The 23,694-nt window shown below is 35.1% G+C and overlaps 1 protein-coding gene across 1 annotated transcript in view; it reads left to right on the top strand.

The window, feature by feature from the left end:
- The first annotated feature begins 13,118 nt into the window (after positions 1–13,118).
- The window catches only part of bnip2 (BCL2 interacting protein 2), a 34,525-nt gene continuing 23,949 nt past the window's right edge, over positions 13,119–23,694 (top strand). Inside the window, exon 1 of the mRNA XM_016551080.1 lies at positions 13,119–13,129. The gene's annotated coding sequence lies outside the window, so the exon portion shown is untranslated. The remainder of the gene's footprint in view (positions 13,130–23,694) is intronic.

Raw genomic sequence — 23,694 nt, forward strand, 5'->3', positions numbered from 1 at the left:
AATGCCCAGCATAAAATGTACAAATCCTGAAATAAAACCAAAAACTACTAAAACACAAAGTTATCAAAACGTGTGTGTAAAGCTACTAAAACTTAATTTGTAGACAGTCAGAACTCGGGTACATATTTCTTTTCCCCTTGACATATCACATTGATTTTCATTTCTGTACAAACATCCCTTTGGAGACAAATAAAAATCCAAGTCAGTGAAGCATACAACCCATGACAGCTTTCAACTGCTTTACAAACTTGTTTTGTAGCTCAGGGGCTTCATTGAGATGATAAGAGACATGAATGAAAAAGCTATTTTCCAAAACAAAACTTTCATTTCCCCTCGACTCAAACAAAGGAATCGGACCTTTGACCACAACTTGTTATCTGCACTCCAAAAACAGACAGTAAAAACACTCTGCTTTTCCACAGTTGCTCCTAGGACTGATGGTGTTGAACTTGTTCTCTCAGATCTTTGCGCCGTGGCCAGTTGTTAATGACTGGATGCCGGTCTCGAGGGATCGCCCCGGTTCTGTCATACTGGAAAACATCCTCAGGACTGTGGGCCAGTGAAGCTCAAAGAGTCAGCAAACACAGCCTGGAGTGGATCCACACAACACTGGCCGTGTCTAACAGACCTGCTCTCACCCCAGGATCTAATTACTTACTCTCATCTCTCCTATCATCTCCCGCTTCCTCCAGCAGGGTCCCAAGGGTCTCTTGAGCTCAGACCCACACATAACACACTGACATGGGGGAAGAGCTCAACCTCTGGCCCGACAACTGCTAGAATCCATATGAAAGCATCTTATAGTTCATACAGAGGCTGATATTTTGTCTTGATAATGTTAAATGAAATCTGAGATTTATACTAAATTGGTTAATACTTTAGGCTATGTTTACGCCAAACACGTTCTCAAAAAAAGTTTGTTTGCTACAGTTTGCATAAAAAGTCCATGACATGCAAGCTAAAAAACAAATAGAATTGCCTGAAGATGTGTACGATCTTATACAGTGTATAGAACTTTTAAAATTAATATTTATTAAGAGTAGTATAATTAAAGCATCTTTAATGAGGATCAAGTTTGTTTATTTAATGAGTTAATTTTATTAACATTATATTTAAATTATTTCATTATTATAGAGTATTATATTAATTATTTAATATTATATTTAAATTATATTTATAACTATATATATATGTATATATATAGAGAGAGAGAGAGAGAGAGAGAATGTATAAATTATATTTTTTCCTATTTTATTTTCAATTTAATAATAGTACACACACAACACAATTTATTCTGTCTTCAAAAACACTGTTGAATATGAATATGCATGTTATTTTATCAGATAAATTATCTCTCATGGTCCTCAGAGGTTACAACACAGTAAATAATTCAGATCCTCCCACATAACGTAAATCTTCTCTGCCCACTTTTACTATATTTGTTTAATGTATTATCTAATAAAATTGAACTGTGGATTTCCTAATGTTTTCGCATTGTGTGTGTGTGTTTTTTAAGATAAGATAAATGGCTTTGACATGACAGACAGCACTGTCAGATGAAACAGAGAGGGCAAGTGGCTCTTCATCTTGATTAATCCATCACAAAGCATGAGTGAATTTGTCAGTGTGTGTGTGTGAGAGAGAGAGAGAGTCTTCTATAGATACATGACAGATGGACAATTGAGTGTTTAAACTGCCCCTGTTTAGTGCCGACGGCATCTTTCTCCCATAATGTCATTGTCCACAAGCCGTCTCTTGTTCTTTAATAAAAATATACACTTTAAAACAACCTAAATGTCTTTATCAAGGCCCATGTTATAGTAACAACACTGGTATATATTCAGACAAATGCCAACAATATGTTGTAATTGAGGAAGATTTTCTTTGGGGCAAGTTGTCACATGTGTTTTATGTTGTTCTGTAATTTGTTAATCATTATTCATTCTGTTTGCCAAAATCACCATTTTAATTTATTGCTATTCCAAGTTCTGTGTGCCAAAACTGTTTCACCAAATTTAGCCGAAAAGCCTTTAATAGGTTGTTTAAATGGCAAGATCCCATTGTGACAACTTACCTCTTACAGTGTGACAACATGCCCTGCTATTGTGTAGTACTGGGTATAAGGTATGTCTACACAGAAATTAAGTGTAAAAAAAATAAACCCACTTTCAGACATTAAAAAAATCTTACCAAACCAAACTTTTGAACGGTAGTACATGACAGCTATATAGTTTTTCAGTTTTCATAACAAAATTTCAAATCAATGCCAAATTTGAGGAAAAAAAAGACAGAGGGGGCCCCAATAAGGTCCTCTATGGTCCTACCCATTGGGCCAGTGAATGGAAGAGGCCCACCCTAAAAACGTTGCACAGTGTAAGCAAGGGCCCTGCTAGCCTTAAGGTATGAGTGCTTAGAGGACCAGCATCCCGTCACTCGATCCCCCCACCGGCTCAAACTACCGCCTGCCTGTAATTACCCCAGGCCTATGAATAATGGCAGGTCCGCTCGCCCCGCGACGCTTTGATAGAGATGAGATTAGTTTAATCAAGTCCACGGGCCAGCCGAGGCCTCTGAATCTGAATCACCCGTCTCAACACGTCCGGCCCATCTGCCATCCGCTCGTTAGCTTGTACGCGCTAGTCATGCTAACTTAGCGTCTGTGGCATAAGCACGCAATCTTTACGATTTCTAGCATGATAGTTTGATCCTCAATCATCAGACGTGGGCAGAGAAAGCACACAGTTTAAGCCGTACTGATGGCCTTAACCTTTAAAACAGCTACGGCTTTTGTGGCCCAGGCTAACAGGTTAGCGAGATGTGATATTTGGCATGGCGAATCAGATAATGCCAGCGAGAAAAACCCAAGCGCACACACACACCCTCCAACTTACGCATACAAAAGTAGTATAAATTTCCATATGCTGAAATTTGACTGAAATTAGCATCACATTGGACGGATCAAAGGCACGAGTTGCCTCTCTATTGCACTATATAACGCTCCCTTAGGGTCTGCCAGTTAAACTAGGGGATTAGTGAGGGTCTATTAAAGATTAAAGAGGTGGGTTTTACTTTATTATCCCAAACCAACAACTGTCAGTGTCAGGGATATTCCCGTCCCTCATTCAGCACAACAGATTGTCAATAATTCGGCAGAAAAATTATTTTATGGGGGGATTAATAATGCATGTGTGAGTTTTAGAATTGAAGTCACATGATTATTATTGTTTGAATCTCTTTCTGCGTGCCTGTTCCTCAGAGACGTCCCAACAAATGACAAATGAAAGGAGTGTTTACGGTTATTTGAAGAAGATGTGTTTGTTTTGAAATACAAATCAAAATTAGCTTGGAATGTTCCACAGTTAAACTTTAGTGGCAGTATTTGTGATATACGTACAGAAATTAATGCCAAAGTTCTTTAAAGTTTCCCTAAAAAAAAAAAATTACAATAGAGATGCACAGTACATCAGTACTTTATTGACTAACATTGTGTGTGTGTATATATATATATATATAATATACATTATAATATTGTGTGTTTGGAGTTTTTATAAAAAATATAGCAAAATATATTTATGTATGAACATTATTGCAAAATATATTTACTTATTAATGTGAAATCATGTATGTTATATACATATATATAATGTTTATATAAAATGCAAATATATATCTATACATCTATACACATTTATATTTTTGCATTTTACACAACCATTATATAAATATATATTAAGGCTAAAACATATATATTTGATTTGCATTAATACACATAAATATTTCTTTTATTGTTTGTTGTGTATTATACACACACACACACACACACACACACACACAAATATGTTTATTTTATTATTTTTTTTAAATGTATATTTTTTATATAAAATAAGTATTTATATATATTAGTATTTTATGTATGTAAATTTTTTTTATTTAAAATAAAATACATAAATATGTATTCTATATAGTATATAATTTTTTATGTAAAATTCAAACATGTAAGTATATAGATTATTTTGCATTTATATAACAATTGAATTCTGTAAGGTATTTTCCCCTGGTTTACAGTAATGCTCTTACAATAGAAGTCTATGCAAAGCATTGCAGCGGGATAATGTTTAAACACAGAGTGTTTCGAAAGTATAGCAATAGAACTTTAAAACTATAACATGAAATTAGTATCATAAAATTGTTTACTAACTTTGTACAAAGACAAATCTGCCCAACTGGACTTGCATAACCAGAAGTTGATGCATTTAAACAGTAGCCACGATTCTGAAAGGATGATTCAGTTTTATTTACCAATTTCTTTTTAACAGAAGAATGAAACACTTGCCCTATAGACTTCCATTTCAAATATATGACTGTAAACCCTATTTGTACTTGTTTTTTTTTACAAACTGAGTGTTGAGTCTGTTTTTTTTTTCTTGTACTGAATCCCATAAATGGCCTCCAAACACACTTCAGCGAAATGATATTATTCACTTTTGAGGGAATTAGTGCGTTTTACAGGTAATTAACCAAAGAACATCCATCCATTATGGTGACCTTGCTATACTGATGGCTTTACACACATTATAAAGTCAACTTCAATGCGTCCCAAATGTGTAACTAGAGTAGTATGTTTAAAATCATTTAAGCACCTCTCATTAGAAAGATCAACATTAGATTACTCACACTAATGTGTTTACCCCGAGGCACTGCGTTTTTCTTTACAGACAACAAATCATTTTTTGTCAAAACACATGTAACACAGCATGGGATGGGCAAATGCGCTGTATGCCGTGTGTGTGTGTGTTAAGACTGCAGACTAGAGGAACTTTTCAAACAAAGCCCAGAGTGAAGCGCTCCCGGTTTTGACTTTCACACAGCCTCTGTCAACAGTGGAGCCTCTGAGCTGAGAGATATCACACCATTACAGCACTATTTGGGAGCCATTCATCAAATCAGACAGAAGATTAATTAAGCCTACGGACTGAGTTACCCCCGGTCTCTTCTCATGAAGGTGTACCTCCAGCCCCGGATGGGGGTCTCTGAAGGAGGGGGTGGGGGACTGATTCTACCTTACAGATGTTGCCATGAGCTTGTAATAGAACAATGTTCACAGCCCAGCGTGGAGCAAGTCATGTTTACGCGCCAAAGTCTGACTGATTTGCACTAATCACAATGGCAGGGTCAAGTTTGTCTGGGAAATGTCCAGTTCATCCCAAAAAATGGAATACATAGTTTGCATTAAAAAAATTAAGCCTATTTTTGTATTGCTAAAATGTTTTGCACTGACATAATTATACTAATTTTAATCATCTTAATAATCTTACTATTAAGATCATTTAAACCATTAATTTTTCATTACTGTAATGGTATTTATTTTATTATTTTGAGTCTTATTTTCAAATTTAAGTCTGCAAAAAGATCCATTTATAAAATGTATTAAATACAAATATAGACCTACATGTTTAGTAATGATTACATTTTTACTATAATTTATTGCCGGAATTAAGGTAGGGTTACAAACCTTTTCATTTTGCTAAATTTTAAAAAGTATTTTTTATTTTGTTTTAAATTTGACAAAATTTCCTTTGTCCTTTTTTTGTGTGTGTGTGTTTGTAATATATAAGATCCCAATTTTCATTATTCTAAAGCTATTTTACCTTTGAGTTTTCTTTTTGTAATTTTTTTGTAGTCAACAAATATTACATTTATAAAATTTAATCAGCACCATATGATATGATTTTACTGTCCTGTACTTTATTTTTTGCATTAAAGTAGGGAAAACTTTGCAGTAAACCTTTTCTTTTGCAAAATTTTGCATAAGCATTTTTACTGTTTTTTTTTTGTTGAGTTCATTATATAATATTTTTTTAATATCTTAATTTTTAATTATTCTTTTTTAATTACTATACGACAGAATAGAGTAATAAATTATTAAAAAATTATTATTTTTTTTTTCAATTTTCATTTGATTTTGTGGTTAATAGTGACATGTTTTTGTGAGATTCACCCATCTATGTATATATATTTTGATATTTTTCTCATTAAATAAGTGACAAATGAATATTAGAACTGACAGAAAGCTTTGTCACCCATGTTGCTTAGCTAATCATTATTATCTAGAAATATTATGTCACTTCCATAAGTGAAGCTCATAATCAAGACAAACACAGGACTAAAAGCTTTTCCTGTACATGCCCTACTCGCATAGGGCGGGGGCAATTCTGAAATGATGGATCTGCATCTGGAATCATTTTTCATCATAGTCAGTTTTGGATGGCCTTTGAATACAGCACACAGCAGATATACATCACAGCTTTAAACAGCCACCATATCTGTGAAGATAAATGCTCACAATCTGAACTGTGAGGTGGGGCTAATGGTTTTACATCGGCGGGCCATTTTTCCCTCTTTCCCTTTTACACAAACATACATTAAACCCACACGGCAGACGCACACTCGCGCGCACGTCCACATCCGCCCACTCGCGGCGACACGCACACACATTTTAATGAGTTCATTAGCCCATTGTATCCTCCGAGCGGGTCATATCTTGATGAATGGTGTATGCGGCGTCTTGCTCCGGGGTAGGATTCATCGCTCAAGTCGCATGAGGAGAGATAGAGCAAACTTTTTAGAAGATTTAGGAAATATCATGAATTATTCATTCATAAATGCCTTTACATATTTGTGGTCATACCACGTGACATTTATATTTAATAATTATAAATGAAAATGTAATGATTTTTTAAAAATATAAACTACTAAAATATAAATGCTTTTTATTTTAAATTTAAATTATTAATTCATATATACCATTACATATTTGGGGAGTCGCACCACATTACATTTTATAACTTTGCCTGACTTTTAAGTTGACTTTTAAAATACTTATTGACCTTGACAAGGCAAGGCAAGTTTATTTATATAGCACATTTCATACACAATCATTCTTGAAAATAGACTCTTAAGTAGTTGGTTATAATCTTTTGTTATAATTTCTCTGAAAAAAAACTATAATAATTTAACAAAAACTGCTTATTAATATAAAAAAACCAGACCAAATCACAGTCATGTGGTGCAAAGACCCTCATGACTGTGTGGGAAAGTCAATAAGTTTCCTAAAATATCGGATAATTTTATATATTTATTACAAACCAAAGTTAGTTTAGGCTGTAAAATCATGTGGTGAATTCATGTGGTGCGACTCCCCAAATATGTAATGATTTTCATGAATTAATAATTGATGATATTTGTGTAGAAAAAAAACTAAAAAAACTTGGAAATTGCATTTAAAAACTTAAAACATATTAAAAAAGATTAAGATTTGTGCACTCATGTATTTAAGGTGTAGGGGAAATATGTTGTTACTTCTTCCTTCAAGGTTACATTACATTAAATTTTTACTTTTCTAGAAAAGTTTAAACCAACATGAATACATTTCTAATAACCTGGTAACATGAATACATTTCCAACATAAACCAACATGAATACATTTCTAATAACCTGGATTATTTCACTATCTGTTTCAAACTAGATTTTTCATTGTGTGGAAAAAAGCAACCTGGACATTCTGCTAAACTTCTCATTTTGTGTTCCACGAAAGAAAAGAAAGTCATACCGTTTTGGATCGACATGAGGGCGAATAAATGAAGACAGAAAGGTCCATATCTCCCTCAGTAATGAGCACTGGATTGTTTTCTGGGTTAAAAGGGATTCTTTTCTCTCTTTTTTGAGACAGTAGTGGAATAAAATTTGCAGTAGCTAGTTAATTGCCTCAAAACTGGCGCCAGAGAATAAAAAATTCATGAAAACGGTGTCGCTATCAACAAAGAGAGGGAGACCAAGAAATCTATAACTACGGTCTCTCACCATTAATTGAATTAAATTCAGTCTGAGGACAGATAAATCTGGCTTAAAGGCACCATATTCCCTCCAGGCCCTAATTAAATATACAGTCTTTAAAACTCAAAAATAATCATTTGATTCATAGAATATTAATGAGATGACGGAAGGTGTGCACTTCCAGAGTGCAACGTAGCACTCACATTACATTTGCTTTTCCAAAGATATCGCTTCTCTAACAACACAACACACCACAAACAACTCATCGAGTGTGTAATCCAAATAAGTGTTGTTTCCTACACAGAGGGCATCTGTTAGTGAAGGAAAAATAGTTGCAACCCTCTGCTCCTCTTTTGTTTTTCGTACAACAACACATCCTCTTTCCGTTCAGACGTGGAGAGAAAAAAAAAAGAGTCTATCTAAACAGTTAACAGATGGCTAAAGCTTGTGTCTTTGAGCAGTGTTTCCCAGCAATTAAAAGTTTCTGCCTGTTATTCCACTACTCGAGTACAGATTGCAAACAATGCAAGAGGTCAAATATCTGGAAGGGAAACGAGGGGTAGGAGCACCCGCGCGCCGGTCTCATCTGGTGCTGCTTGGGACGTGCATTCACCTGAACGTCCGTAATCACCCAGCACCTAAGTGAATAATTAGTACAATAATTACCAGCTTTAAAACGAGGCTGTGCGCTGCCCTCTTGCATGACGCTATCAAGGATAACAGGTGTTGCCGGTGCCTGGAAGGGACAGAGATTAAAGATTATTTCACTATCTGGTCTCTCCTTCAGGCCAAAGCGATCTCCCCCACTCTCTCTCTCTGTCAAGCATGGAGAGGGGGCCGAGCGGGGGCTCATTTTCCTCCAGCGTGGCGGTTTTGGGAATGGAGTGTCTGACAGAGAGTGAATATTGTTTAATCTGGGAGAGTGATACGTCCTTGAGATTCCTGGACGCTCGGTGTCCACATAACCTAGAGCCAGGTGGAGGTTGTCTGTTACTAATGAGGAGGAGTTTGCACTGTGGAGAAACAGAAAGCAGCATTATAAAACCAAACTACATTTTACTGAGAAAAAGTGATGTTGCCACGTTGCTGGGCTGTTGCTATGTGGTTGCTAAGGTGTTTTGAGTGTTTTTAACATGTTGCTATGCAGTTTTTGCTGTGGTGTTGAGTTGTTGGCGGAGTCTTTGTAGTTAATAAGGTGTTCTGAGTGTTTTATGTTGCTGTGCAGTTGTTAGGATGTTCTATATGGTTGCTGAAATCATGCTGAGTGGTTGCTAGGGTATTGCTATGTGGTTGCTAGGGTGTTGTGAGTTGTTGGCAGGGTGTATGTAGTTGATAAGGTGTTGTGAGTGTTGTAGTATGTCACTGTGCAGTTGTTAGGATGTTCAGATGGTTGCTGAAGTCATGCTGGGTGGTTGCTATGCAGTTGCTAGGGTGTCGTGAGTTGTTGGCAGGGTGTATGTGGTTTATAAGGTGTTATGAGTGTTTTATTATGTTGATATGCAGTTATTAGGACGTACTAGATGGTAGCTAATGTCCTGCAGGGTGATTGGTATGGTGTTTTGGTGGTTGCCAGGGTGTTGATATGTGGTTGCTATGGGGTTGTGAGTTGTTACCAGGGTCTTTGTAGTTGATAAGGTGTTTTGAGTGTTTTATCATGTTGCTATGCAGTTGTTAGGATGTTCTATATGGTTGCTGAAATCATGCTGGGAGGTTTCTAGGCTATTGCTATGCGGTTGCTAGGGTGTTGTAAGTTGTTGGAAGGGTCTTTTGTAGTTAATAAGGTGTTCTGAGAGTTTTATCATGTTGCTATGCAGTTGTTAGGATGTTCTATATGGTTGCTGAAATCATGTTGGGTGGTTGCTAGGCTATTGTTATGTGGTTGCTGAGGTTTTGTGAGTTGTTGGCAGGGTCTTTGTAGTTAATAAGGTGTTCTGAGTGTTTTATGTTACTATGCAGTTGTTAGGATGTTCTATATGGTTGCTGAAATCATGCTGGGTGGTTGCTATGTGGTTGTGTTGGCAGGGTGTATGTGGTCGATAAGGTGTTCTGAGTGTTGTAATATGTCGCTGTGCAGTTGTTAGGATGTTCTATATGGTTGCTGAAATCATGATGGGTGGTTGCTAGGCTATTGTTATGTGGTTGCTGAGGTTTTGTGAGTTGTTGGCAGGGTCTTTGTAGTTAATAAGGTGTTCTGAGTGTTTTATGATACTATGCAGTTGTTAGGATGTTCAGATGGTTGCTGAAGTCATGCTGGGTGGTTGCTTGGGTTTTGCTATGCAGTTGCTAGGGTGTTATGAGTTGTTGACAGGGTGTATGTGGTTTATAAGGTGTTCTGATTGTTTTATTATGTTGCTATGCAGTTATTAGGACGTACTAGATGGTTGCTAATGTCATGCAGGGTGATTAGTATGGTGTTCTGGGTGGTTACCAGGGTGTTACTATGCTGTTTCTAGGGTGTTGTGAGTTGTTGGCAGGGTTTTTGTAGTTGATAAGGTGTTCTGAGTGTTTTAGTATGCTGTTATGCAGTTGTTAGGATGTTTTAGTGGTGCTAAGGTGCTGTGGATGGTTGCTAGGCCATTGCTATGTGGTTGGAAAGATGTGGTGTTTTCAGAATGATGTAAATTGTTAGGGTTACATTATACAGTACAAGTGTAAGTTAAATACTCAGAAATAGGAGGTTTGCTGAAACCCTTAAAGGGATAGTTACCCATAAAATTAAAATTCTGTCGTCATTTACAAAATACATTTTAAATTAATTGAAGTTGACACCTCCATTGCAGTGCTTCGCTCACCCACATTCAGTAACTGTGCCGCTCTCATAATGTGCTTTGATGCTGTCCTCTCAACAACTTAAGCAATGATGCCAGGCAGCCCCAGGTGTTTGTTCTTGTAGGAATTACTTAAAGACTTGTCAAGATGCCACCATAACATGGCTTATTTTCTGTTTGTTCTTCTCACTTGTGTGTTTTTGAAATTACTACAACAGGTGCGACAGATTTGCACAACAGCGGTCTAGGATGTTTAGTTGCAGACGAGAAGAGAGTTGTTTTGTTCCTAATTAAAGCCATTTGGTAACAGTATTGCATACCAGTGCACAATATCTGTCCTAAATAAACGAATAAAGAAATGAATGAATGAATGAATAAAGCTGTCAATTAATTTGATTAAAAAAAATTAACAATTAATCTCATATATATAAATATTTGCTGACAAACACCCCAACATCCCATTATATGCAATTTAAATGTCCACATTTTTATAGCATTTTTTTTTTTTTTACAATTATATTAAAATAAACGGATGAAATTTTAATCAAATTAATTACATGATATGCTGCTTAATTAATCAGATTATTCACAGTTATATCATGTCATCAATGTCATATAATAAATTTTTGCTGAATCAAATTATGGAAGTTATTTGCATAATGTTTTGTTGCATTTTTTTTAGAATCTCACAAAATGTTTTGTTTTACAATTAATCAAAATAAAAGGAAAATTTTAATAAAAATAATTACATGATATGCTGCTTTATTAATCAATTTACTTAATGTCATATAATACATTTTTAAATTTTATTTTATTTATTGAAAAAGCTTGTAAATTATGGAATATAATTGCACATTTTTGTTGCATTTTTAATCACACAAAATATGAATTTTTACAATTAATCAAAATCAAATTACTCAAATGAATTACATGATCTGCTGCTTAATTAATCAAATTACTCAAAGTTAATCTCATTTCAATATTTGCTGAAAAATATGGAAATTAATTGCACAATTTTTTTGTTAATTAATTTTTTTATAGTCAATCACACACACACTATGTGTTAAACTGACATCCCTAGCTTTTAGGAACTATTATAAATTGTCAATAGTCATGTTAACATATGGAACTAATTTAAATGCAGGTTTTCCATCTACATTTTCTGGTAAAATTGAATGATATCCTCACTGTGAGCTTATTTCGGTGGTCTTGCGGTGCTCTATGGCTCTCACTCTAGGAGTGCAATGCAGCCGAGACATTCTTTGTCATTATTATTTGATTCCATTCATCATCCTGGCCCACAACAAAGAACCCCACTATGTACAATTTAAATAAAGCTTTGTGTGACACTCGATCTGACAAGCTGATGTATCCATTCAAGAAGCAGCAGAATATGTGCATGTCTATGCAAAATAAAGATGAATGCTGGGGGAAACAGACAGCGGGTGATTAAGGTGCGCGAGATCGCGGCCGATCTGTCATGCTATCCCGTTGTCTTATGATACCTTATCATTAGTTTCCCTGACAATGATTTAGCAGTCATTGTCAGGGAAGTATTCCCCCTCATTGCCTTGCACTGTGTTTAAACGTAACCTTCTTTCAGCAACGGCTGCCATTCGTCACTTTTGACCTGTCAAGCACGGTAAAATTGGACACTTCCAACCGTGGCCTTTTGTCCTGACGCGGGCAGGCAGGTATGCAGAATCAGGATGGAGGACGGAACCATATGCATCCATAACGTTTAACCGCCTCTGAATGATTACTGCCCCTAATTTCTTTGGGGACGATGGGACTCCAGTCCCGCTGCCAAGTCAGTTTTTTTTTTTTAGTTTGTGTCTTTTGTGCTTTATTTCGGGTCGTGGCCTCGTGGCTGTTAAATAAGAACCAGGGGCAGGTCAGCATGCAGGCCAAGGAACGGAGGAAAGCCAGCCCCCTGGTCCCTCTCTCTGGTGGCCAACAGCTGATGCAGAAAGTCACCATCCATCTCTGGCAGGATGCTAATGATGCAGTTTTTGGGAGGAGAGGAACTTAGACCTACTTTGCAGGTAATTCTCTGTTGATTCATGCCTGCTGTTTAGAGCATACTCCAGCGAAATGCGATAGGAAATGGGCCTCTGGAATCCCTTGAAGACAATGAAGGTGTGTTTGATGTCCTTGTAGTCTCGGTTCAGGCCTGTGGTTGTGTTCTTCGAGCTATGCTTGGAGAAAACATTTCCGGTGACATTGCAACAGAAGAGTCGATGCTGCCTTTTTAATAGTTCTTTCCAACACATTCTCATGGCTTTTTGGTGAATTGGCAGCTGACATTTTGTCCTAACCAGACGCAATGCAGTAAGCGTACATGTAAACAACAACAATGTAGTACAAAATGAAAAAATCAACAACACAAAACAGATGTCAAAACGATCCCTGTTCACATGGTTCCACAAAAATGACAAAAAATGCTGTATTATTCATGCCAGTTGGCGGTCACTTTGTAAAAAAAAAACTCATGCATGTGCATGATGTCACCGTATTCACAATTTGTTGTTTTTATAGTTTACATAGAGACGATAACAGTATCATTTTCAAAAACTTGAAACTCATTTTCGACTCCCTAAACGCTGTTGTCATGTATGGCCAAAACACATAAAACGTTTTCTGGTTTTAGTTAAAAGTGGTGTTCTGTAAACACCACCCAAGATTCCAGCGACAAGCAATTTGTCTGTCAACACTAAACGCAACACGGCTGTGAGATTCAACAAAATCGATAAAAAAATGACAGCCAATCAGAAGAGTGTGTGGGCGGAGTCTATCTCTGCACAAGTACATAATCTAACTCATAAATATTAAACTATTTTAAAAAATATTAAAAGTACAAACTGAGTGACTGATACGTTCTTTGTCATTGAATACACTTGTTTGTTTACATTGAGTTCACAGTTTTTTGTTTATTTTGAAGATCTGAAATAAATTATATATTTTTGCTTTCAGTATGGCTTTAAAGGACATTTAAAATGATGTTCAAACTCACATTAGACACTTTTAAGATTAAAAAAGCACATAATCAGTACCTGAGATCATCATTGTCATAGTTAGTGTTGGTGTCTCAGCCACGACGTTGCACAAATAGAAACCGTTTCTAAAACTGAATCCGCTGCCGCTTGCCGCGTATCGCCATATCGTGGCTGGTTAGGACAAATACTCTGGACACGGTGTAATTCGATTGAATTTGTGCGATCCCATTCATACGGTTTTGTACGATCTGCCTACACCCTACTGACAGTTAGGTTTAGGGGTGGGTTATGGTCATGCTTACTTTTTTTCCAAAAATTGTATGTTTTCGTGCAATTAAAATTGTACGGATTCACACGAAATCGCCACCTCTTAAAACAGTTGCGATTTCTCATGAGATCGGGTTGTCCTTTTGGAACTTTTCTGAATGGTTTAGAGTCAGTTGATGCCCCTTGGTAATTCTTTGGAGCTATTTGCCAAATGCTGATTTCATCTGGCCGTCGTCCATCTGCAAACAGTAGTTTGGGCAGGTGTGAAACTGGCCTTCAGAAACGCCAAGATCTAATTCACAAGGCTTCTGTGACATTTTCAGTCTGAACATGTGTTGCCAGGAAGTGAAGCACATGTTGTCCACAGGAAAGATGTAAATAATTATCTGCTCACAACAGGCTTTCTTTCCCACTGGGTGTTCTTACAAATTTGGCCGGAAACTTGGAATAAATAAAACCATACTAATGATCTACACACTTAAATGAAGAACTTGGGCAAGCTTCTATAATGCTATGCAAAATTACAATAATATGCCCTGTGTTTGCATTTGTAGATTGATCATTTGAGGCTAAAAACCGAGGTTGTACAAATGGAAATGGCCTACATCATCTCTAGATATTTCAGAATAACTATGAACCAAATGTTTCCCACAAGCAGAATTCAGCTGTGAACACTTTATTTTTGCCTAGGAAATACATACAAAGCATAAGAATTCATTGTTAGATGCACAAAATATTTTGTACTCCGTAGAAAAAAAAAAGCCTTGCAGCCCTGAAAATGAAAAATGTAAAATATGTTGGCGAGGTTTGTGGATTCTAAATAAATAAATGACATTAATAACATGATATACTGCTTAGTTAATCAAATTACTTGCCGTTATAATAGTTTAATATAATATAATCAAGTATAATAATATACTGTAATATAATCAACATTTGCTGAAAAAAATCTAAAATATGGAATTTAATTGCACATTTTTGTTGCATTATTTTTTCTGAATTAATCACAAATTATTATTATTATTATTATTACTTTACAATTAATCAAAATTAATTGATGGAATTTTAATCAAATTCATTACATGATATGCTGATTAATCTAATTAGTCACAGTTAATAAAATAACAAAATAAAGTCAAACTGATAAATAAATAGTAAACTTTAAAATGCATGTCAGAAACCAAAAACAGCATTAACAAATCTTGAGCAATTTACAAAATTCATATAAAATTAATATTACTGAGTTAATCTCCATCATAATGTCCCACATAAAGTAATTGTAGCATCACACTGTAGCATTTACACAGCTATCAACAAAGTAGCATTAGGCAAACATTTCTGTGCATTAAAATAATATATAAACACATAAATTACAGGATTACGTTTAAAGGATAATTATCTCTTATGTGGATTGTGACGATCAGCAACAGTAGCAGAAATCTCCAGCGTTCAGTATGAAATATGATTAATCAGTCTTAAATCTGACAGCCAGTGACATCAGAGTCATTATTCTGTAGCTGAGGGCTGGTTCTGCCTCAGGTGAAACCTTCAACTACAGCAAACGTCAGTTTTGAATCTCGCTTGAGCAAAGTTGTCGCAACAAAGATGTAATATGTTTGCCTTTCAATTCAATTAGCTTACAAAAGACCTTGAAGCGATGCAATCAATTATGGGATGATGTTCTTTTACCTTGCAGAACTGCTGCCTTCAAGTCATGTAGGAATGATCGCATTTACAACATTTCAGTGCACTCGGATGTCACAAAGTCAGCTTTCTGAGAATAATGGTGGTGAAATAGTTTTGATCAGTAAAGATAGTATATATGCATTTTGTGTACTGTATATATTGATTTTTGTGTAAAGCTATAAAATGTGCCAAAATACTAGCTGTTTAGCTGTTTAATAAGTGACAGTCAGTCTTGTCCAACAGTTCTCTGTCACAGCTCAAGAATGATAAAATGCATTTAAAAAAATGTTGAATACCTAACGCACATCCTTTGCACCTCATTAGGTTGCGCTAGTGCTAACACTGCTAACAAGCAGTGTTCTCAAAAGTTTGGCTAACGTTCTGACAAAGTTCTGACAACGTAATAGAACGTTCATTTGGTGTTGTCTAGTCTTGAATAATGTTCTCAAAACGTTGGCACAAAAATTTTATTTATGCATTGTTGATGGAACATTTTGTTTTCTGAAACATTTTAATTGGACATCCCTGCTGAAAAAAAAAACAGATAAAACCAGCCTAAGCTGGTTGGCTGGTCTTAGCTGGTTTAAGCTGGAATTAGTTGGTTTTAGCGGGTCTCCCAGCCTGGCTAGGCTGGTCAAGCTGGTTTTAGCTGGTTGTTCCAGCTGGTTTCCCAGCATGACCAGCTAAAGGCAGTCACACACCGGACGAGAAGCACCGCGCCGGCGCGGCTCTAAAATGTTAAAACCCTCTAAAATTTTTTTTAAATTTTTTTTTATAGCAGGGATTCAGCTAACATTTGTTAAATTGTATTACTTGTTTCAGAACGTTCAGAGAAAATTCAAATGTAACACTCCCATGTTTGCAGAATTCTAAAATGGAATGGAATTACCTTAACGTCTCCAAAACAAACTACAAAACAAGTGGTTTTGAATTTTCAGAGAAACATAACAATAACATTAATGGGAGCAAACCGTTCTTATAACATATTTTTGTTAGCTGAGAAAAAACCTCCAATTCATTACCAAACAAAATCACTTAAAGGGGTCATATGATGCGATTTCAAGTTTTCTTTTCTCTTTGGAGTGTTACAAGCTATTTGTGAATAGATAAGATCCCTAAAGTTGCAAAGACTAAAGTCTCAAACCCAAAGAGATATTCTTTATAAAAGTTTAGACTGGTCCACGCCCTCCTAAAACGCCTCGTTTAAACACTGTCCCCACTGGATGCAACAAATGCCTAGTTTATAATGGGTTTAAATGTTTTTGTCTGGTCGCTCCGGCCGGGACAAGGCATCACAATATGGTAAGGGGCGTAACATTTCCGTCACACGCTTGAGGTATTCGGCCAATCACAGCACACTGGATAGCTGGCCAATCAGAGCACACCTCACTTTTCAGACCGATGAGCTTTGTAAAAATCGACTCGTTTCAGAAAGGCGGGGCATAGAGGAGAAACAATAATGTACAGTATGTGGAAAATAATGTGTTTTTAACCTTAAACCGCATAAACACATTTCATTACACCAAATACACAAAATAATGTTCTTTTTAGCAGCATCATATGACCCCTTTAATCATGTCGTAATCACTTTTTACTTTCAAATTACTAGCACATAAGAGCTTTCTGGAGAAAAGAGACACACTGAAATGAAGTAGCCACATACTTTATACTAACATCTATATACTACTTTATACTACAGAAATACTAACATCTAGTAAGTTTCTATAACTTTGCACAATGCTAAAAAAAAGTCACAATTAGAAAATTTTCACGCTAAAAAATGCTGATTTCCTTGAAACTGATTTACAACAAACTACAGTTTGCTAGCCATATCCAAATATGTCACTTTCTGAACGACCATCCCAGAGCCACAGAAACAAACAAAAAGCCATCATGACAAGCAGGATATGGAGATATTACGCCTCCCCTAACATCTACTTATAGAGCCTGTGACCACTAATGGTCTCCTCTTTGCAACCACGTGTTCTATCATTTGATCTCATTTGGCTAACAATAAAAGAGCCAATTAAAGCATAACCACATTACTTTGTTAATAAAGCAGACAGATTGACTCAAGGGAACATTTCATTGGCAGTTAATTATGCACAGTGGTAGTCTCGAACCCACTGAGCCAATGTGTAGCAATAAAAGCCGTTATACTGCTGCCAATTCCCACTCACAGCTGCATTCAGCTCTAAAACCAATGGATAGCGGCTTGCTAAAGCCAGGCAGACACTCTCTGAAGAGAAATAGAGAGATTTGCAATTCGGCTGCTACCTCTGAGAGTTGGGGAAAGGTCCATTTTTTTAATGAACAATGGAACAATGACGGCACTCTTTCAACGAAAAGGTCAACTTTAGGTCACTGGTGGTTTGTGAAGTGCTACGATTCTTAGAGTTAAGCTAAAAACGAATGGCAACAAGAGAATTAGCATTTTTGCGTACCTCTAAAGAACGACTTCAGCAGTTATACACTTGCCTACAACAAATCTGACAAAGATGCCCCATTGTTTCAGAGTCAGTATAAAGCTATCAAGCATGAATCAATGAAACTTAAGCCTGTCACAGCATTGCTGGCTTGACCTTGAGTGATAAACATGCGTGTCTATCTGCACAGGCTGTATCCTCATATAAAGCAGTGTGTGAACAAGGACTCTGTGCGGCAGACTGACATTTTATCAATACTGTATTGGCATTCCACTTAACCCCTGGAGACAGAGGGATTATTATGTTGTTTCAGGGTGGTAAATGGGTTGTTTGAGCTATTATTTTTCTAGAAGGTCCACTATCTCAACTCTATATTATGTTATTTATGTCCCTGTGTGTGCTGCACTAATTTAATCGACTGTTTTGGTGCTTTAGTGATGCTAAAAACCTAGTATTTTCCCCACATGTGTGTTAATGCATATTAAATTTAACGTTACGCCTGAAGCACACAGTTTCACATTTATGTTGGTGGCCCTACTTTTGAAATGCATCAACATTAAAGCAAACAAACTATGAGAATTAATAAAAAAATTTAATTAAAGATATGTTCTGTCAATAAAAACCATCATACAGACCAGGCTTTCATCTGTAACACAACATTGAACATTAATACCAGTGCCAGCGTTTAGTGGTTTAGTGGATCGATTTTTTAAGCATAGCCTTTCCTGACAGATTATAATTCTTTATAATTAGTCAGTAATGCAATAAAAATTATGCTTATTGATAATACCTTGTTTAAATATTAATATTCATAAAAAGGCACATTTTGCAATCATTGTAGGATATTGATTAATAAAAATGTTTATATGAAAGTATTTACTATAATTAATAATAACGATTTACTATTTGAAATATTATGTAATTATATTATTGTCGTTATTATTTTTTATTATTTAAAACTATTTTAAATACAATTTAATAATAAATTATTTTAAATATTTTATAATCATATTTAAATGTTATTTAATCAAAATACTATGTATTATTATTTCAAATCGTTTGCCATTTAAAATATTATTTAATATTTTAACAATATATAATAATATGTAAATTACATTTAATACTTAATATTAGTTTTAAAACAATTCACTATTTATTTCTTGATAACATTTAATTGAATGCCTTGTAAAGCATGTTTATTAAGCAAATTAAATTCAAATGATATTAACAGATTTATTTATTCAGAGCAACATTAATACATATAATGGTGCTACAATGAAAATTATGCTTTTTGATAATGCCCAACATATTCATATTCACAACAAGGCAATAAAACAGGCATATTTTGCAATCACTGTAGGATATTAATTATTATTATTAATAATAATATTTTATATAAAATTATTTACTATACTTAATTAATTATTTGAAATATTGTTATATTATTATTACTATTATTATTTAAAACTATTGACTATTTAAAATGCATTTTAATAACAAAATCAATTATTTAAAGTATTTTAGAATCATATTTAAATGTTATTTAATCAAAATTCTATTTATTATTATTTAAAACTGTTTGCATTAAAAATATGTCATACTTAAACAATATATAATATGTAAATTATTATTTAATACTAATATAAATCTTGTTGTTTAAAACAATTTACTATTTAAAATTTTTCTTGTGAACATTTGATGGAATGCCTTGCAATGCATGTTTATTAAGCAAATTAAATGAGCATTAGTTATTCATATCAACATTAATACCTTAAATTGTGCTACTGTCCTGACAGTCAGACTGGCCAAAACAGAATTGCTTCAGTTGCCTGTTGTCATCGAATGTCTAGTTATGAAGATCAGTTACATCTTCACATCATAGCACATGGCCGTCCAGCCATTTGTGATAAATGATGCTTGAAAAGCACTTAGATCAGTCACCGTTAAAAATCTGGCTGCGAGCTCGCTGGTACAACTTCATTTCCAAGGGTTAATATGACATGCCCTCTCCAAAACAATGAGAGTTTAAGCACATATTCCTGTCACTCCAGAACCTTGGCTCTTTGATGAAGTGATCGATGGGGCAGGTTGATGCAGATATGTTATACGGACACATACATCTTGATGTGATTATTTTTGTGGCCCCATAATTCAGTGAGAGCATGTCATCTATTTAGGTCTTCCCATGATACCGCTCTCTAGCAAGCCATTCAGTGACAACAGATAAGGCCTGGCATTGCTGCTAATACAATCCATTATCTGTTCAGAACGGAAAAAAATTAATTTACTCACCCTCAAATCGTTCCAGTAGGAGATTATAAGTTAATAACAACTTAAATTTCAAGTTGTTCCTAACAATCCTATGACTTCAGAAGAGTTGAAACAGCACACAAGTCATATGGACCAGTGTTATGGTACATTTGAGTCATTTTCGGAGCTAACCTTTTAGACCTTAGTCAAGGTAGTATGGAAGCTTGTTTCCACAATGGGATTAGTTGTGGAAACAAGTATACTGTGTTAAATTCAATATGGCGTCTAACCTGATTAAACTCTACGGACGTGGATTGACATGAGTGAGTAAATAATGAAGTATTCACATTTTTGTGTGAACAACTTCTTTAATACTTAAAGACAATGAATACATGGGTGTTTTTGTGAGTATACAAATAGAAAATTGCAAAATAATAATGTAAATAAGCTATATGTGCGCACGTCAACCGAGTGCAGCACGTGAAAGTTAATATGTGACTATTCAGAGGTCGTACGGTTTGTTCCATCCATCTTTCAGTCAAATTTTCTTTTTTTCCCCAGATCATCTGTGCCTAAAGCAGGAGGAATGGTGTCTGGAGAAAGTCTATCCTCCAAAAAAAAAGGAGAAATATTGTCTTTTAACAGCCACATGAAAGGAGAGATGCTGTGAGCCACTTCAGCACGACAGAATAGCCTGCGGGGATTTAAACAGAGCGAGAAGCGTCTCGGGCAGATAGGATGCTGTCACGTACACCGCGCAAACTCACCGTTTATGTGAGAATTATAAGCAAATAGTTATTATTTTCATGAAATGGAGCATTTCCATTCTAACTAGGGCTAGGAATGTTAAAATATTGAAAAATCTATTAAACGTTAAATGTTGAATACTTGCTACATCTGTCTCCAGCTAATTGAGTTGCTACCAAGAATGTTAGGACTCGGGAGAATAATTTGTCAGTGCAAAAACATCGAATGGTCCAATTTATTGCTCGCTGCAGGCTGCGGAGTTCCAACAGGCTTTGATCAACCTTTTTAGGTCAGTATCACTTGAAATACAGAGAGGTCTCAGTAACCACAGAGAAAATATTTCATCTTTCTCTTCTTTTTTTTCTTTTAAAGAAAGAAAGAAGGAAGTATTTTTTGTAGTCGACGGGTTGGTTGTGAGGGAGATGCTAAATTCTTTATGGGACAGGAAAAGCAGGATAACGATGTAGATTCGCCGGTGTTGTTTATTCGCCGGTAATCGGTTAAACATTTATGATAGCGAACGCAATTATAAGTTTAGCTGCAACACCATCAAATTCCGTCCCCTGCTACAGATGAATAGATCAGCGGTTGTCAATAGGCCTTTTCCACACAGCTCAAACAGAGCTTGTGCTTATATCCTGAGATTTTGAAGTCAAAGCAAGGAAACATCAAACGGGAGGCACTGACAGCTCGCGCGTCCGAGTTGTGTTTCTGACTGACAGACAAACCGCTGAGATGGATTGGAACAAACGGTGCTTTTTTTTCTTGTTTTTTTCCAAATCTTGTTCATAGGGGCTTTGTTCAATTCCTGTGTATTTATATTCATATTTATATTTAATTTCACTTTGCATTTGCCATGTCAAGCTCTTAAAATAACTACAATTTATGATGAATCAATATTATGAGGGTAATATTCCATTGACGATAACTGTCAAAGAGGATTGTGTTCGTGTGTTCAAAAGAAAGAAAAAGGAGAGCATTTGAATCAGTAAACATTTAATCAGCGAGTCAATTTTACGTCAAACTTTTATTCTTGCAATTCTGAGAGAAAACATAGAATTCTGAGATATAAACTCAGAATTCTGATTTTTTTCCCCCTCAAAATTCTGAGTTGACATCTCACAATTAAAAAAAAAAAAGTCAAAACTGTGAGATATAAAGTTATAACTGTAAGACAAAAGTCTGAATTGGAAGATAAAATGTTGCTATTACTTTTTATTTATTAATTTTTGATCCTGTGGTGGAAACAAGCTTTTATAGAATAGATTTGACGTGGTGAACTGAATTAAACAACTAAATAATTAATACTAAATATCAATACAATTGCGATTGATACTGCTTTCATTCAACGCTTAAGTGAAGCTAATATCAAGTAACTCACAGTTTTTCTGAGAATTTTTTATATTTTGCCCTGATACTAAAAATAGTTCCAAGCAAAGCCACATTTGCCAATGCTTCTCAATAGCGGTGTTTCATTCCTCCAAGAATCAGTACTTTTAAACTAATTGGTTAAATGAATGATTCAATGGTTCATTCATAATACAGTCACTTGCTTTGTTCCAGAATGAATCAGAGGTTTTGAACTGAATGATTCAATGAATCGATTCGGCCATATACTGGTGTAATGATTTAGTGCAGACTGTTATTTAAGAACTTTTAAGAAAGTTTTTATAACCACAAATTTATGCTTTTAGATGAAATGCTAGTTGTTATATCTTTACTGCCCCATCTATTTTAATGGCACTTATTGTAATACTAGAAACAATCATTTATTGCTTTATAAGGTACAAGACACAGTCCATTGTTCTCCATGCTGACCATACACTATCAGTTTAACCTTGAAGATGTGGCAAGGTGCCATCCTTCCTAGGCTTCTGCCCTGATCCCATTCATTATCACTCATTCAATGATCCCTCGGGTCACAGGGCCAGAGATTTTAATTACGGAGCCATAAATGGAAGAATTAAAGAGTGCATTTATAAAAAGCTGTTCGTGTGCAATTAAGTTTTTGGATGGCAAAGCTGAATTGGTCTGCTCTGGTCGTTAGTTTTGTAAAAGTGAAGCCAGGTCATCTATCTGGGCCGTGTGCAGCCGTCTTTAAGATGCAAACACTACTATTATTCTGCTTTATGAGCTTGTCTGAAAATACTACACTAACATACAATGCCACACTTCACCTTAGTAGTAAAATCTGGCTTAAGGTTTATATCCAGTCTGGGCTGTAAATTACTATAAGATTCAGTACTATGGTAAAAGGAACAATCTGGGATGCGAGTCATTTGATCCTCGGCAGCCACCGTAGAACAGCACAGAACGTGACTCTTAACATAATAAAAGAAACACCTAGCAATTAATTTACAGTCAGAACAGTTTAATCTTACAGTTAATATTATAGTTTATAATATTAAGTGTAATAAATGTAGCTATATTCTTTATAAAGATGGCATGTATTAGTGCTATTTTGATTCTGTAATGAGAATTATTTTATTCATTAAATTTCATTATAAAAAATCTAATTTTTTAAACTACATACAAAATGCGATAATTGCTATTACTTTTAATATAATATATCAAATACTTATACATATATATATATATATATACTATAAAATTATAAAGATGCTTATTATACAGATAGAATAGGATTATATACATATGTCATGTGACTATAGAAGTATATTTATTATCTATATATTTATTTAATATTTGAAGACTTCTAGA

This window comes from Sinocyclocheilus rhinocerous, unplaced genomic scaffold (genome assembly GCF_001515625.1).
Source record: "Sinocyclocheilus rhinocerous isolate Xijiao unplaced genomic scaffold, SAMN03320098_v1.1 scaffold675, whole genome shotgun sequence".
Taxonomy (NCBI): Eukaryota; Metazoa; Chordata; class Actinopteri; order Cypriniformes; family Cyprinidae; genus Sinocyclocheilus; species Sinocyclocheilus rhinocerous.